At 43.1% G+C, this 16494-nt stretch overlaps 1 long non-coding RNA gene across 1 annotated transcript in view; it reads left to right on the forward strand.

The window, feature by feature from the left end:
- The first annotated feature begins 2243 nt into the window (after positions 1-2243).
- Positions 2244-16494, forward strand: part of LOC118920686 (uncharacterized) — a 223985-nt gene continuing 209734 nt past the window's right edge. Inside the window, exon 1 of the long non-coding RNA XR_005028018.2 lies at positions 2244-2559. This is a non-coding gene — a long non-coding RNA (uncharacterized LOC118920686). The remainder of the gene's footprint in view (positions 2560-16494) is intronic.

Below are 16494 nucleotides of genomic sequence, written 5' to 3' on the forward strand. Positions count from 1 at the left end.
CAGCTTTTCAGGTAGCAGTTCAGAGACTCCTTCCCTTGGAGGTCTTACCTGGCTCCCCAGGCCTGAGGTAGCATCTCTTCTTGATGTTCCTATAGCAACTGGCGCTTGCTGCAAGAACACACTCCCGCTGAATTTAATTGCCTGTTTACTTGTCTTTCTCCACCTGTCATTGCCTTTTCTTCTTTCTTTTACACTTTCTCCCTCATCTCCTCTTCCTTCTTCGTCATTTGAATACAAAATGTACAAAATTAAAATACCACAGATAAAGAAGGCAGCGCCGGATCTCTTTCACTTGTTTCTCTAGATCCATGCCACGGCCACCTGCTCAGTGCCCTGGGAGGCTCACTGCGGGGTCTGCACCGCTGGGCCCTTTGCCCCCCAGTGTCCTGTTGGGCTGGGCATTAAGGGCACCAGTGAAGATCCAAGGGTGGAAGAGAAGGAGCAGGGCATCGTTCCCTGCCTGCCTTCTCTGCCACGTGTCTGCAGGCTGGTTGTCACTCTAGCAAAGGCTGCAGGTCCTTCCCGTGTTCTCCATGCTGTCACCTCCCTGGGACCTGGTGGCACCTTTCCTTCTCCTCCCTTTAGCCTGGGGTTAGTAATGGTTCCCACTGTCACTGTTGCCGACGTCCAGCTCTCTACCATTTTGCTTTTCTAAAATGCTGCCCCACCTGTGTAAGCAGTCCCTTTCTTCACTGCTCCTTGCACTGCACTCGGCATGTGCGCCTCTTGCTGCTGAGACCCTGACCGACCAGGATCAGCGCTTCCAGTCCTGGTCCCTGCTGCTTTCCCTGGAGGTCACCCCGGTTATAACTATGTCTTGTTCCCCTGCACCTCTAGGTTCTAGCACAGCACATCACACACATAGAAGGGGTTCAATAAATACTGGCTAAATGCTTTGTTGGGTCTTGAGCTCCCAGGAGAAGATGGGTCAAAAGTTGCTAATTGCAGGCAAACATGCTTTCTCTCTGCACATGAAAAAGATGAGATCGGATCCCAGTTATTAGACTGGAAAACTTCTTCAGTGCCGTGGCAGCAGATAGCCACTGTGTTCCACCAAAAGACTCGGGATGGGTGTGAGAGTTGCCCACTGTACGCCATCAGAAGCTGAAAGAACATTCTTCCCCTTTGAAACCAGATCAGCTTTTGGAAGCTTCCACTCCAACACCCATCCATCTATAACTGCTCTCCAAGGACATGAGTAAGATGCAATTCATGACATGATAAGCCTCAGGAGTTTACTCTAAAGACGTGATTGCCCAGAAGGCAATGAGAGCTGTCTGCAGTTTCTTGTTTCAAGAATATTCCTATCCTAAAGAAAGGCAGGAGATAAGTTCCAACATCTCACTGGAAATTCTGGCTTGTGAGTTATACAGAAAATAGAAATTTTGTATATCTGTAATTTTTCCTGGCTGGGACTTCATTTTCCCAATTAGAGTGCTCAAATATAGAGCACCAAGCCCCACGGGAAGCCCGCTTACCTGTCAGGCCAGTGGTAACACGGTAAGCTGACAGCCTTTGTCCGACCACACGGTTTCAGTCGTGTGCCTGTTTCAAAACCAGGCTGGGACTTTGTACAACAGGCCATCATCATGGCTGCCATGAGTGGCGTCCTTCCCATGTACTTTGCCCACCGTTTCACCCCGTCCTTGAGGGGAAGTCCCCTTAGCATCCCCTTCCACGGTGCAGACCCTGAGCCTCAGCAAGAGGAAGGAACTTCTCCGGCTGAGTGGCAGAAGCGGTGCCTCCTTGCGGCCCAGGGTCTTTGCTGCTGGGCCTGCGGCCTTCCGAGCCCTCTCCATCCGTGGGGGGAGGCGACCACGACGAGCGCTGGGCTGCGCCTCCACCTTGGCACCCCCTGCTCCTCTGGACTCATCTCGTTGTGTTGCATTGATTTGCACTCAAAGGTCATACAGTTCGGCGTGAGCCATATTTGGCTGACCCATTGACCTCCCCTCCAAGGTCCTTAAATTTGTGAAATTTTACCGAGTCACACCTCAGGGTTACTCATTTACATCTTTGATTACATGTAATCCTCTCTAAAATAGGTCCCTGTGTAGGACAACACTGAAGGGAGCCACTCACTGCCAAGCCATGTGCTGCCAGGACCCCCCTGCCGACTGCCCTTTCGATTCATGGAGCAGACATTCCAGATGGCAGGGCTCCCCCATCCAGACTCGGCTTAGTCACTCTCACCAGACTTCCCCTTTCACCCTGATTTTTCTCTCCCCTCGAAGTGCCCTTGTTTTCCCCACTGCATCGGCTGGTTCCATTAGGGCTCAGGTGTTCTGACTTAGAAACCTTCCTTCCACTGGTTTGGTGCAGTTCACCACATTCCACAACGTGAGCAGAACGTTCTGACCCTGATCTCTGACGGAGGACGTCCGTGTGCTGTGTGTCCCTATGCTCTGCCTGCTACCTGCCCGTGGCATCCCTGCCCAGTCGTGACCAACAAAAGCCTCTCCAGATACTGTGAGATGTCCCTGTTTGAGAACCACTGGTGTAGTGAATGCCAGGTGGACCTGCATCGGTACGGGAAGCATGGGCGTGGCAGACCCCAAGGTAAGGTTTTCCCTTCCACATTCTATGCCCGTAGGAGCTTAGAGTCTTGGCCCATTCATTTCTACATGGGTAGTGTTTCAGGCTGCGATAGAATCTTGTAGAGACATTGTCCCTGGCTGTCATGTGATCATAGTTCAGTGTATTGTTTTACTTGATCTTTATAGTAACTTCACCAGACAGTTACTAGTGTGATCCTATTTTACAGATAAAGAAACTTAGGAAAATCACATGTCAAGGTCATAGAGAAATAGTGGGTGGCACTGCCGAGTCGTGAAGCTGTGACTTTTTGATTTCAGACACTGGGTGGTTGATCGCTAGTGCTTTTCTGGCAATGGGAGAGGGTTCTGTGACTCCCCTACTTGATGAGGAAGCGCAGTTAATAAAATGAGTGGTGAAACTGAGATCCTAGACAACACCTTCAGGAAGCTGGCTCCCCTCCAGTCAGTAAGCCAAGGACAGTTACCCGGACTGTTGTCACTCCCAGAAAACTGTCTGGAAGAGGCCAGCTAACGATCCTTCCTTCCGCACGTCTACCACCAGCCTAACTTCTCAGTCCCATGTTCCATTTAAGGAGCAGGAGGGCTTTGCACACTGTTCCATTGCTGTTAGACAAGCACTGCCGTGTAGTTTAGCTATTGTCACACCATTATCTTGTTTGATAAGTTGTATGAGGGCAGGACAGTGTCTGAACTGCTTGCCACTTTATTCTCAGCCCTTAGGGTTCTTAGTGAGCATTCACTGAATGAATGAATCAGTAAGTTTGTGGATACATCCATATTGAAAAAGAGTAGATTAATTTTTATACTTTTCTCTGAAGTTTTGTCATGAACAGGAATTCGCAGTGGGCTTTAAGATGAACAAGCTTAATGTCATTTGTAGGTAATTGATGCAAAATATAAAAATGTCCGGGAGGTAAGTCTTGGTTCCCAGCATATGTGTCTTGGATGAGAGCAGAGAATAATATGGTGTTTCTTTAAAAAGAAAATATTATACTCAGTATGGTTTGGGAGTACATTCACTCATCGTGAAATAACACTGATACTCCTAGTGGAAAAGATTTGCCCACTGAATTCTCTTGAGGGCTTCTGCTTGGGTTGAGCAGGAAGTTCGCTTGGTGCTAGTATGTCTCTAACATCACTTTATCACCTGTTAATCTGCCTTTTTAACAAAGGAAGAGCACATTTCAGGTTCAGACCCTTTAGCTGCCAAGTTAAGATAGATTTAATAGCATTTTTGTGTTTATATTGTGATATATTTAAGGTGGTTATCTATTTAAGGCAAATGATACTTGGTGTTTTACATTTATGGTTTTCATGTAACATTTCCATTAAAATAAATTTAACTGAGCAAAAATATAAGGAAAGCTGATTGAAAGAAAAGTATTTCATGTCTTTATAACAGTTGTTACACAGATATGGCAAAACTGTATGAGATACGCAAGTGGATGGATTTTGAGAAAGATTGTCATAATTAAAAAGAAAGGTAGAACTGGTTTTAAATCCTGAATTTATGCCTTGCTGGTAAGATGGGCTTCAGGAAGTTGTTGAGCTTTTCCATGTCTTGGTTCTCGCCAGCTAGGAATGGGGATGGAACTTACATCATAGTTCTGTTATGAGATTGTAATGAGGTAATATGTGTAGAACACTTGGCTTATTACCTGGCCTGTAGGAAGCACACAAAACATGGTGGCCACTTGTTATGATTACATCTTATTTCTCCATGAGCTGCTACCATTACTAGATGAGTTACAGGCAAACCCTGGGTTTATAGGGAACTGAAAAATAAGTCATCTCTTATTCCTAAAATGGTCTGGCTTCATTATGCCAGCCCTAGAAAGGCCTGAATAGACAACAGCTTCTGTTAGTTAATTGCTGTCAGAGGGATGGGCAGTTGACTAGCTCCTCTAAAATTATTGTTTTTGGCCAATGTTTTTCAACATTTTCCTGGTACATAAATACCGATCCCATACAAGAAGTCACTTCCTTTAGTTCCTTTGGTGTATATTTCACAAATGGTTTGTTTTGGCACATTCTCTGGGAAGTTGCATTACAATAGCTACAGGTGGCTTATGAAGATTTTGTTTCTGTTGAGGAGGGCACCTGGTTAAGCTGCATCTGCCTTAAACATTTTCAGGCTGCAAAGATTTGGGAAATACTAGATTCTCTTGGGTCTTCACTGTCTATTCTATGTCTTGGGGCAGCAGATCCAAAACTAATTTCTAGGTAAAATCTGTGAATTCTCGCTTCAGAACTGGATTGTCCTTGCTTCTTCCTGTCGCCTCCTTCCCCTCACTGTCTCCTTCTCAGCTTCTCTGATACTCTAAGAATAAAGTCTGATCACCAGCATTATGAAGGAACCAACTGGGGAAAGAGAGAATTTTAAAGTGCAATCAACAAGGAAGGTGTCAGAGGGTGCGGAAGTTTGGAGAGAGGGAGGGAGGTGGTGCTTGGGAGAGGCACCTGGATCCCGGGGCACATTCGTCACCTTTATGGGGCCAACAGAAGGAGGGTGGAGGCAGAGGATTGTTTAGTGGTTGGATACATCTCCTTGGGGGAAAGAAATCCCTCCCTGTGGTGTCCTCCTGGTGGACCATATCCGTTGTTAGCACAGACATTTGATTGTTGTTGCAGGGACCCAGTATGACTTTGGCTTAAACAAGAAAGCCGTTCATTTTCTCTCTAAACCTGGGGCTGGTGTGGCCATCCCACAGTATCTGTCATCCGTACTCCTCCTTTCCTGTGGTTCCTCCTTTGCTAGGGCAACTTCCTTATCTGTCTGGATCAAAATGGCTCACCACTGTGTTGGCATTTCTGCCGGGGGGAGAGGCAAACGAGGAGCAAGATCATGAGCTAGAATTTGCACATGTCCCTTCTGTCGTGGCTCTCGACAGGTGTTCCCCAAGTACCTCCACCCACCACCGGCGCCAGGAAACAAGGCAGGTGGGTTTTCTACCTCCAGCAGAGATGGCCAGGTAGCATTTTTCAGGGAGTGTGATCTTAATTCCTTGCCAAAGAAAAACAATATATGTTCATTGTTATGCGTGCAGGACTATGGTGAGTGCTGAGGTGACTGTCACACCCAGGCAGGCCAGGTCTTCCCCCCATCGAACATACAATCTACTAAGAAGTAGCAATGAGCCAGAAAATAAGCAAATTTAATGAGTGGTTACAAATTGTGGCAAGTATTTGGAAGGGAAAAATCTGAATGCTTATATGGAAAATAACTGGAAAGCATATTCTTTTGGCAGATGGCAACTGAGGCTGTCAGAGGATATGTCATTATAAAGCTATCCCTGAGAAGGAGCAAGCCAAATGAAATGGGGTGGGTAGGAACAACCTGAAATAAGAAATAAATGAATCCCAGTGCATGGGAATATTACACAGCAGTGAAAAAAGTGAGGGTTACAGCTACATGCAACAATGTGGATGGATCTGTGAAGCATACAGCTGAGTGATAAAAACAAAGCGGCCAAGACTACATACACTAGGGGCTCATTTTTATAAAACTCAAGCACAAGCAAGACTAAGCAACATACTTAGAGATGCATACATATGTGATAACACCAAATACAAAGAAGTTAGGAGAATAATAAACACAAAATGCAGAAAAATGTATACATGAGAGGGAGAGGGATTGAGGGAAAGAATAATGAATAAAGTAATGTTCTAGTTGTAAAGTTAGGTGGCAGATTCATGGATGCTAGTTTTGTTATGCTTTCTAAATTATGTATGTGTTAAATATCTTTTTAATATATCAAATATTGCCTAATGCAACACATTTTAAAACCACAGAGAAGGGAACAGAACCTCAGTAGGCCGTGTAAGTTGGCAAGTGGGCTGAGAGGGTCTGCAGTGAACAGCAAAATCCTTTCCCTGCAGGCAGGGGGCGCCACCACTCAGCCCCCAGCTCACGGATGCTTCACAGACTTGCTGGCCTAATGCATCCAGAGCTGGAGATTTTTCTTGAGAAGCCTGATGACTGTATTTTTATAAGCAATATGCCAATTTTTAAATGTTCACAATCATTCCAAATTTTTTAAAACTCTATGAGACAAACAATAGCTTTTGGGGAACATACTGATTCCCTGAAATAGAGTATGTGGAGGTGAGCACAGATTGTGTCCTCTTGCAAAGAAAAACACCTCAATTTCTTTCTACCCTCTTTTCCTGGCCTGAAGGCAGGCAGGAAGGAAACCTGTCCTCGTCCTCCCTGCACCCCCAGAGCTATTTCCAAGCCTGCGGTTCCTCCGCATCTCTCACCTGCGTGCTTTCACCTCTAAGTTTGGAATGTGTGAAGGTGGTGTGAGTGCCGCTGAGATGGGGGAGCTTTAGCTCTGCCTGGCGTCCGCCCTGCTGTCTCCCAGGCCCAGCTTCACAGAGGATTTGCAACCCCCTTGTCCCCCTACGACCCCTGGGAGGAAAGGGCTGCGTTGAGCTAAGACCACTGCGGCGGGAGATCTCTTTTATGTTGCACTCTGTTGAGACTGAATGCTTCCCAGAGAGGAATTTATTGTTTTTTTTCTTTAGGAAAGAAGTTTCAACCATAAGGCATTTCTATTAACACCCGCCCACGACGTGGTTGGCTATTCGTTCTCTCATTAATGGACTGGCTCTCAACTGGAGGCCAGCTTACCTCCCAGGGGACACTTGGCAATGTCTGGAGACATCTTTGGTCGTTACAACTGGAGTGGGGGCGCTTCTAGTGGGAGGAGGCAGGGATGCAGCTAAACATTCCACAGTGAACAGGGCAGCCCCCCCACCCCAACTCCCCAACAAAGCTTGATCCAGCCCCAGATCTGAAGGGTCAGTAGTGCTAAGGTTGAGAAACCCTGCTCCCTCTCCCCCCAGACCCCCAAAACTCCAAGGTAACCCCCCGCAGCCTGCCATTCCCTATGAATTATGACAGGTTGTGTTTTGGGGAGGGGGTTTGGTATAACCAGTGTGAATTTGTAAGGCATGCCCTTTAGCTAGAGCGGGGATTTGTGGCCACTATTTTGGTTTTTATTAAAGCGTAATGTTCAGGAGCAGAAGAGGAGATTTGTTATTCTAAAGACAGCTGCACACCAAAGCATGCTATTGTATAATCTGGCATTTTCACCACCAGGGAGCTATGGTGCATTACTCACAAGTGACAGAACCATCGAGCTGCTTCTCCCAAGGGGCTAGTGCATCCGTTTAAAGGGAGCAGGCGCTATGCAGATTTGCCCCCGCCCCACCTCCGCACAGAAAGCTGGGTGAAGGTGAGGATCCTTCTGTCGTGAGGATGAATCTGGCCATGATTCCATGCCCACCCTCCAGCTCCTCAAAAAGGGTCAAGTCTAATTGTGTTCTAGTAGCAGGACTATAGACGGGAGGCAGGGGCTTGGATTTTATTCTAGGCTTCCAACTGGATACATGTCATTCAGGAAGTCCTGGCTCTCTGTGCCTCTGTTTCCTCGAAGATCCAGGCATTGTAGGGCTAGGAGCTTGGACTTGGGGTTTGGTCAATCACTGGTTCAATGCCTTGTGGCATGTCTCCTTGGGTCAGAGCCTCTCTCAGAGCCCCAGTTGCTCATCTGAGAAGTGGGGAGAGACATGCTGTCTCATAGGGTCTCTGTGAGGGTAAAAGAGACAAGGATTATCCAGCACTCAGCACTTGCCAGGCCTGTAGCAAGGATCCAATAAATGTTTGCTGCCGTGCAGCATTCTAGTGTTCAGATGTCAAATGAAGTCAGCACGTGCCTTCCTCTTATACGTCTCTGAACAGTGGTGAACTAAAGTGAGATTGTAGATGGAAAAGCATGTGGAAAATTTCTAATGCTATGTCAGTGTAAATTGATACCAGTGCAAATGTAATGAAATCAATGTAAATATCAATGTAAATAGTTATAGTGTTTATTGTGCTGATCCTAAGAAAATAGAGCAATTATTATCCACCATAATTATAACTGGTTATGTGTGAAGGAAATTAGAATTGCTTCAGTTTAAACCTTCCATTTTCCAAATAAAAGAAGAAGCTGTTGTTAATCGGTGGAAGTTCCATTCATCCCAGCCTGGTGCTCTGTTCACTCCCCGTGAGGTTAACATTGGAATTTGGCAACCCAGTTGGAGCATGCCTGCCTTAGATGGAGTGTCTCTAGTGTACAATCACAAACCTCAGTCTCTTCATCTCTAAAATGGGCCTGATTGCAAAACCTAACTCTGAGGGCAGAGGTGAAGAATGAGATCATGCAAGTAAAATGTCTGGCTCATGAAAAGTCCTCTGGAAATGGTAACAACTGTTGTTCTTATTAATGATAACAAATGAGATGATGTATGTGCAAGCACCTCTCCCAGAATCTGACTTAAGTGGGGGGCCAGTACATACATGCTCACTTATCTGTTGCTAATAAGAGTACCTTAGTGTTCTGAGGAGCATTGGTGGGGACAGTCAGTCTCCCTGAAGAATTCACCGTCACACTCTCTGGTTCCTGCCCATCAGAGGGAAGGTCTTGGGCAGACTAGCATCCTTTTGTAGCTTCAGAAACAAGGAAAGGTGTCCAGCTGACAGAGAATTCTGACGGGGCAGAGTCCCACAAGCCAAAGGCCTTGATGCTCCTTCTGTTTTGGACTTTGAGGACTTGTGAGCATTTAGGGTGAGTTGGATCTCAGCCCACATATTCAGATGGCCCTAGAACAGTGGTTGTCAAACTCAGAGTCAGGTTGTCAAACCAGAGCCTGTCACTGGAGGGCTTGTGAAAGCACAGGTTGCTGGCCCCACCCCCTCAGTGGGTCTGGGGTGGAGCCCTGTATCCCCGTGGTTTGAGCTTCCAGCAAGATTCCAGGGGATGCTGAAGCTGCCAGTCCAGGGCCGCACTTGAGAGCCTCCATCCTGCAGTACTTATCGATGTCTAGGGCTTGATGGTTCTCTGCTGCACAGTAGGGTGGTTAGCAGCATCTCTGAGCTTTCTGCTTGCCACATGCTGGTGACCACCAAAAACGTCTCTGAACATTGCCTAATGTCCTCTGTGGGGCGAAACCGCTACTCTAGAGTAGATGGCCTAGAATCCAATCACATAGAGGTAATGGTGTAATAGTGGTCTGACCACAGGCATGTTGCTGTGCCTCTCTAAACCTTAGCTTCCTCAGCTGAGCCCTGGGTATGAGAATGCTGCCCTCCGAAGGTCTAAGTGAGGCCTAAGAACAGAGTAGAGCATTTAGCACAGTGCCCGGGACAGAGCAGCTGTTAGTACGTATTACCACTTTTAGAAGTTTTCCTACTTCTTATCTTATCACATCTTATCTACTAAGTGAATTGTTTTTGTCCATCCACAAATTCTCACCTAGAAAACATCAACTTGGCTAATGGTTGAAGTGGAGAGTTTGAAAACTCTCATCTCAGGCCAAGCAACTTCTAGAAACCATCTCCGAAAACATGAGACAAAGAACTCCAGAGCAGTCGGTTCCCTCCGGAGCCCTGAACTCATGTCCAACTGTTATCTGAGTGAGTAGCTCTGAATCTTTAGATAGGAAGTGACTGCTTACAATAGCCTGTTCGAGCTTTGTGAACCCATCTCCTATTTGTTTATCTAACACTGGTACAAGAAGAATCTTTACATTTTTTATCACTTAAAATGATGATCTCATCATTCACATTTTCTTTTCCAACTTCGCTCTAGAAGTGAACTTTAGAATCTGGAATACTGCTGCATTTTGAGTTCCCAAACAACTGCTGTTAAAGAATGATATATTCTGGCACATACAAGGGATCACAGATTTTTCTTTGGCTGTCAGCTCTTGAAATTACCCAGCAATCCCAAAATGAATTTCCACTAATCTGACAGTTTTGCCTTCCTGACATGATGTACTGTATATTCAGTGGTCACCAGGGACTATGTAATTGCAGTTAAGCCTGTGCTGTTCATTGTGGCATTTAAAACAGAGCAGTGTGCATGTGGTTAAACTTTCAGACTGTCCAGGGCCAGATGGGTGGGTGGGACTAAATGTTATTTGGAAACTTTCTACCTGGGAACACTTACACTGAATTAAGTTTTATTGGCTAGCAGCTTTAATTCATTCAACTTTCAAGAGTTATAAATATTAGAATCAAAATTAAAACCAAATCCCCTTATGGGGTAGAAAGGACTGGAATATCAGACAAAACTCATGTAGAGTTAAATATGGATCAAAAACTCAACAAAGGAAAAATCCATTGAGACAATACATATCACTTTTTGAGCACTTACCATGTGCTTGGCATTTTTTAGGTGGTATCTCATTTTGCTCTTAAAGCATTGCGAAGAGGCAATTTTTGCCCCCATTTTACAGATGTGGTACTGAGACTTAGAGAAGGTAAGTAGCTTCCCAGCGACTGTGGGTGTTGGGCAGAGCCAGTATTTTAACCCAAGTCTGTCCAATAACAATTGATATTTTTACAGTACTACACTAAACTTTCCTGCAGATGTTAGGCATTAAGTTTAAACTATTTGCTTTACAGGTGTGTAAACTGAGGTCCAGATACTTTTGAAGTGATTTGCTCAGAATTAAGTTACCTCAGACTCAGGAAATTAGTCTGGGGTTATTCACAAGTATTATTAATAGTAATGTAACATTTTGCAACTTACTAAGTGCTATAACATACATTATTTCATATTTAACTTTGATTTTTAAAACAGTTTTGTTCTATGAACTAATAATTGAAAGAGAAAAAAAATTTTGGCCAGGGCTTTTGTTTTTTAAATAGTTGAATCTAATGATACATATCTGCAATGTAGACAGAAAAATGCTATTGTAAGATGCCTGTGAACACATAAGAAATAAAAACATAAATGGATCAATACTCAGCAAATACTATGAAGCTTCTAATATGTGCCAGACATCATTCCAGGTTCAGGAAATAGAGCAGTAAATAAAAACAGTAAATAATTCGCCATTCCAAGAGAGCTTATAGGCAAAGGCAATTCATTAACTAGACGCATAAGCAAAATATGTGGAATGTCAGATGTTAAGTGGGAAACAGTGGAATAAAATGGGGGTGAGGAAAAGGGAGCATCGGGGGAAGGGATTAAACTTATGAAGTAGAGGTGATATTTGAACCAAGACAGAAAAGATATCAGGAGCAAGGTGTTTGAATAACTGGGGAAGAGCATTCCAGGCAGAGGGAACAGCAAATGCAAAGGCTCCAAGAAGCAGATCTGCAATGTGTTGTGTTTAAGGAATAATGAGGAGGCCAAATGGATGAGAAGTTTGAGTATTTTCGTTATTGTTCTCACAGTACATTAAAAAAAACTGAGGTCTAATTGTGTACATATTAAAGGACACAGTTTGATAAGTTTTAGTTTATAGGTGTATGCTCATGAAACCATCATTACACTCAGGGTGACTCCATCATCCCCAGAAATTTCTGTGTTTCCCTTTGTGCTCTCTCTTGTTTTTCCTTTGTCCCCTTGCCCTCAGCCCCATGCACCTGATCTGCTCCTTGTCATGACAGCTTAGTTTGCATTTTATAGAATTTAATATGTATAGAGCCATGCAGCATGAACTCTTTTTTTTTTTTTTTTGGTTTGGCTTCTCTAACTTATATTAACTTTGGGATTCGTTCATATTGTGTTGTGTATCAATAATTCATTTCTTTTCATTGCCAAGTAGTCTTTGAATGTATGGATATTCCATAATTTATTTGTCCAATCATTTGTTTGGGCCATTTCCAGTTTGGGGGGACCACTGACAAAGCTCTGTGAGCATTCATGCACAAGTCTTTGTGTGGACATATGCTTTCACTTCTCTTGAGTAGACACCTAAGATTGGGATGGATGGAGCATTTGGGAAATAGATATTTAGCTTTTTCAGAAACTGCCAAACTGTTCTTCAAAGTGCTTGCACGATTTTCCATTCCTGCTCTCGTGTTTGAGGTTCCTGGCGGGTCTATATCACGTCATTGGCACTTGGTCTGGTCAGCTTTATAATTTTAGATTTGTAAATAGTTACATAGTAGCACCTCACTAAAGTTTTAATTTGTATTTTCCAAATGACTAGCAGTGTTGATGATTTTTCATGTGCATATTTACCATCCTTCCATATGTCTTCTTTGGTGAAGTGTCTGTTCAAATCTTTTGCCGATTTTTTTTTTGTTTTGGTCTGTTTATTTTCTGATTATTGAGTTTTGAGCATTTTTTATGTAATCTGGGTACAAGTCTTTTATCACATATATGATTTGCAAATAGTTTCCATCAAAGGCTTGTCTTTTCATTCTCTGAGCATCACCATTTGCTTAATTTTGATCGAGGCCCACTTACCTTTTTTTCCCTTTATGGATTGAGCTTCGGTGTTGTATCTAAGAAATCTTTGCCTTTGATTATTTTAAAAGTTGATTTTCTTTTTTTTTTTTTTTTAATAATAATTATTTTTTATTGAAGGGTAGTTGACGCACAGTATTACATTACATTAGTTTCAAGTGTACAACACAGTGGTAGAACATTTATATACATAATTCTAGGTTCCAGCTATCACCCTACCAAGCTGTTACAATATCTTGACTATATTCCTTATGCTATACATTACATCCTGGTTACTTATTTTACCATTGGAAGTCTGTCCTTTTTTTTTTTTTTTTTTTTTTTTTTTTTTTTTTTTTTTTGTGAGGGCATCTCTCATATTTATTGATCAAATGGTTGTTAACGACAATAAAATTCTGTATAGGGGAGTCAATGCTCAATGCACAATCATTAATCCACCCCAAGCCTAATTTTCGTCAGTCTCCAATCTTCTGAGGCATAACAAACAAGTTCTTACATGTAGAACAAATTCTTACATAATGAATAAGTTACATAGTGAACAGTACAAGGGCAGTCATCACAGAAACTTTCGGTTTTGCTCATGCATTATGAACTCTAAACAGTCAGTTCAAATATGAATACTCATTTGGTTTTTATACTTGATTTATATGTGGATACCACATTTCTCTCTTTATTATTATTATTTTTAATAAAATGCTGAAGTGGTAGGTAGATGCAAGATAAAGGTAGAAAACATAGTTTAGTGTTGTAAGAGAGCAAATGTAGATGATCAGGTGTGTGCCTGTAGACTATGTGTTAATCCAAGCTAGACCAGGGCAATAAAACATCCACGTATGCAGAAGATTTCTCTCAGAACAGGGGGGGTGAGGTTCTAAGCCTCACCTCTGTTGATCCCCAATTTCTCACCTGATGGCCCCCCTGCGACTGTGCCTGTCTTAGGTTGTTCCTCCCTTGAGGAATCTTACCCGTCTCTGGCTAACCAGTCATCTTCCGGGGCCATACAGGGAAATGTGAAGTTGGTAAGTGAGAGGGAAGCCTTATTGTTTGAAAAGGTTAGCTTTTTACTTGTTTGCATATTTATGCCCTGTGGCTTCTATGCCCAGCATTTGTCTTGAGGTATCTTTACCACTTGGAAGATTTATGATACTCGGTAAATTTGATATGAGGCACGAATTCTATTTAAGGGTTGTAATTAGGAAGGAAGAAGAAAAGCTATAGAAGTAGCAGGCGGCAGAAAACATGGGAAGATTGATTATTTCTTTGACATATCTTCTTGTAGAGTAACTTCAGCTTGTATAGGTTTTAAACTACTACTTAAATTGTGCACACACATTAACATAATAGGAGTATAGTTACATAACCAAAGCATATCTGTAATTACCAGCCATCTCCAGTGAAACCAAGAAAACCAGTTAGGCACCTTAGGCATTTGTGAAAACTTATCTATGATATGGTGGATATTGTCCAACTGAACTTGAACAGTCTGAGAGAAATCAGACAAATTAAAACAACCCATTCCTGGGGACTGTTCACATGCCATATGTTCTTTTAACAGTAAATAGTCTGTAGTTGTAAGACTTTGGAGCGCTACAATTTGCACTTCTCCAAATTCTTGGTTGAGTTCCAACAGTATAGATCCAGTCAAATTTGTTGTTTTACTGTATGCACAGGCCAGCTTAGATATCTCCTTCCTCATTCCCACGGCAAGTCCAGGAGCTGGTGGGATGAGTGCATCTACAGCTGCAGCAGTGCGTGGATCTTTGTTGGGGTTTTTTGATGATCATCTTCTGGCATGAGTCTTCCAGAGAGTGCAGATGTTGGAAGTTCTTTTTCATATCGTATCTTAGTTCATTTTCGGGGTAGCCCAATTAGGCTTTGATCCTCTGTATAAACACAAACAGACCCTTTGCCTAGACTTTTATATGCCCTTTGTACCTTGTGTAGAACTCGTTGGAGGTTACCACACAGGAACTGCCCTTTTTTTTTTTTTTTGCTTTGTTTTTGGTATCACTAATCTACACTTACATGACGAATATTATGTTTACTAGGCTCTCCCCTATACCAGGTCTCCCCTATAAACCCCTTTACAGTCACTGTCCATCAGCATAGCAAAATGTTGTAGAATCCCTACTTGCCTTCTCTGTGTTGTACAGCCCTCCCTTTTCTCCTACCCCCCCATGCATGTTAATCTTAATACCCCCCTACTTCTCCCCCTCTTATCCCTCCCTACCCACCCATCCTCCCCAGTCCCTTTCCCTTTGGTACCTGTTAGTCCATTCTTGAGTTCTGTGATTCTGCTGCTGTTTTGTTCCTTCAGTTTTTCCTTTGTTCTTATATTCCACAGATAAGTGAAATCATTTGGTATTTCTCTTTCTCCGCTTGGCTTGTTTCACTGAGCATAATACCCTCCAGCTCCATCCATGTTGCTGCAAATGGTAGGATTTGCCCTTTTCTTATGGCTGAGTAGTATTCCATTGTGTATATGTACCACATCTTCTTTATCCATTCATCTATCGTTGGACATTTAGGTTGCTTCCAATTCTTGGCTATTGTAAATAGTGCTGCAATAAACATAGGGGTGCATCTGTCTTTCTCAAACTTGATTGCTGCGTTCTTAGGGTAAATTCCTAGGAGTGGAATTCCTGGGTCAAATGGTAAGTCTGTTTTGAGCATTTTGATGTACCTCCATACTGCTTTCCACAATGGTTGAACTAACTTACATTCCCACCAGCAGTGTAGGAGGGTTCCCCTTTCTCCACAGCCTCGCCAACATTTGTTGTTGTTTGTCTTTTGGATGGCAGCCATCCTTACTGGTGTGAGGTGATACCTCATTGTAGTTTTAATTTGCATTTCTCTGATAATTAGCGATGTGGAGCATCTTTTCATGTGTCTGTTGGCCATCTGTATTTCTTTTTTGGAGAACTGTCTGTTCAGTTCCTCTGCCCATTTTTTAATTGGGTTATTTGTTTTTTGTTTGTTGAGGCGTGTGAGCTCCTTATATATTCTGGACGTCAAGCCTTTATCGGATGTGTCATTTTCAAATATATTCTCCCATACTGTAGGGATCCTTCTTGTTCTATTGATGGTGTCTTTTGCTGTACAGAAGCTTTTCAGCTTAATATAGTCCCACTTACTCATTTTTGCTTTTGTTTTCCTTGCCCGGGGAGATATGTTCAAGAAGAGGTCACCAATGTTTATGTCTAAGAGGTTTTTGCCTATGTTTTCTTCCAAGAGTTTAATGGTTTCATGGCTTACATTCAGGTCTTTGATCCATTTTGAGTTTACTTTTGTATATGGGGTTAGACAATGGTCCAGTTTCATTCTCCTACACGTAGCTGTCCAGTTTTGCCAGCACCACCTGTTGAAGAGACTGTCATTTCGCCATTGTATGTCCATGGCTCCTTTATCAAATATTAATTGACCATATATGTCTGGGTTAATGTCTGGATTCTCTAGTCTGTTCCATTGGTCTGTGGCTCTGCTCTTGTGCCAGTACCAAATTGTCTTGATTACTATGGCTTTATAGTAGAGCTTGAAGTTGGGGAGTGAGATCCCCCCTACTTTATTCTTCTTTCTCAGGATTGCTTTTGCTATTCGGGGTCTTTGGTGTTTCCATATGAATTTTTGAATTATTTGTTCCAGTTCATTGAAGAATGTTGCTGGTAGTTTCATAGGGATTGCAT

Source organism: Manis pentadactyla, chromosome 5, assembly GCF_030020395.1.
Source record: "Manis pentadactyla isolate mManPen7 chromosome 5, mManPen7.hap1, whole genome shotgun sequence".
In the NCBI taxonomy this organism is placed as follows: Eukaryota; Metazoa; Chordata; class Mammalia; order Pholidota; family Manidae; genus Manis; species Manis pentadactyla.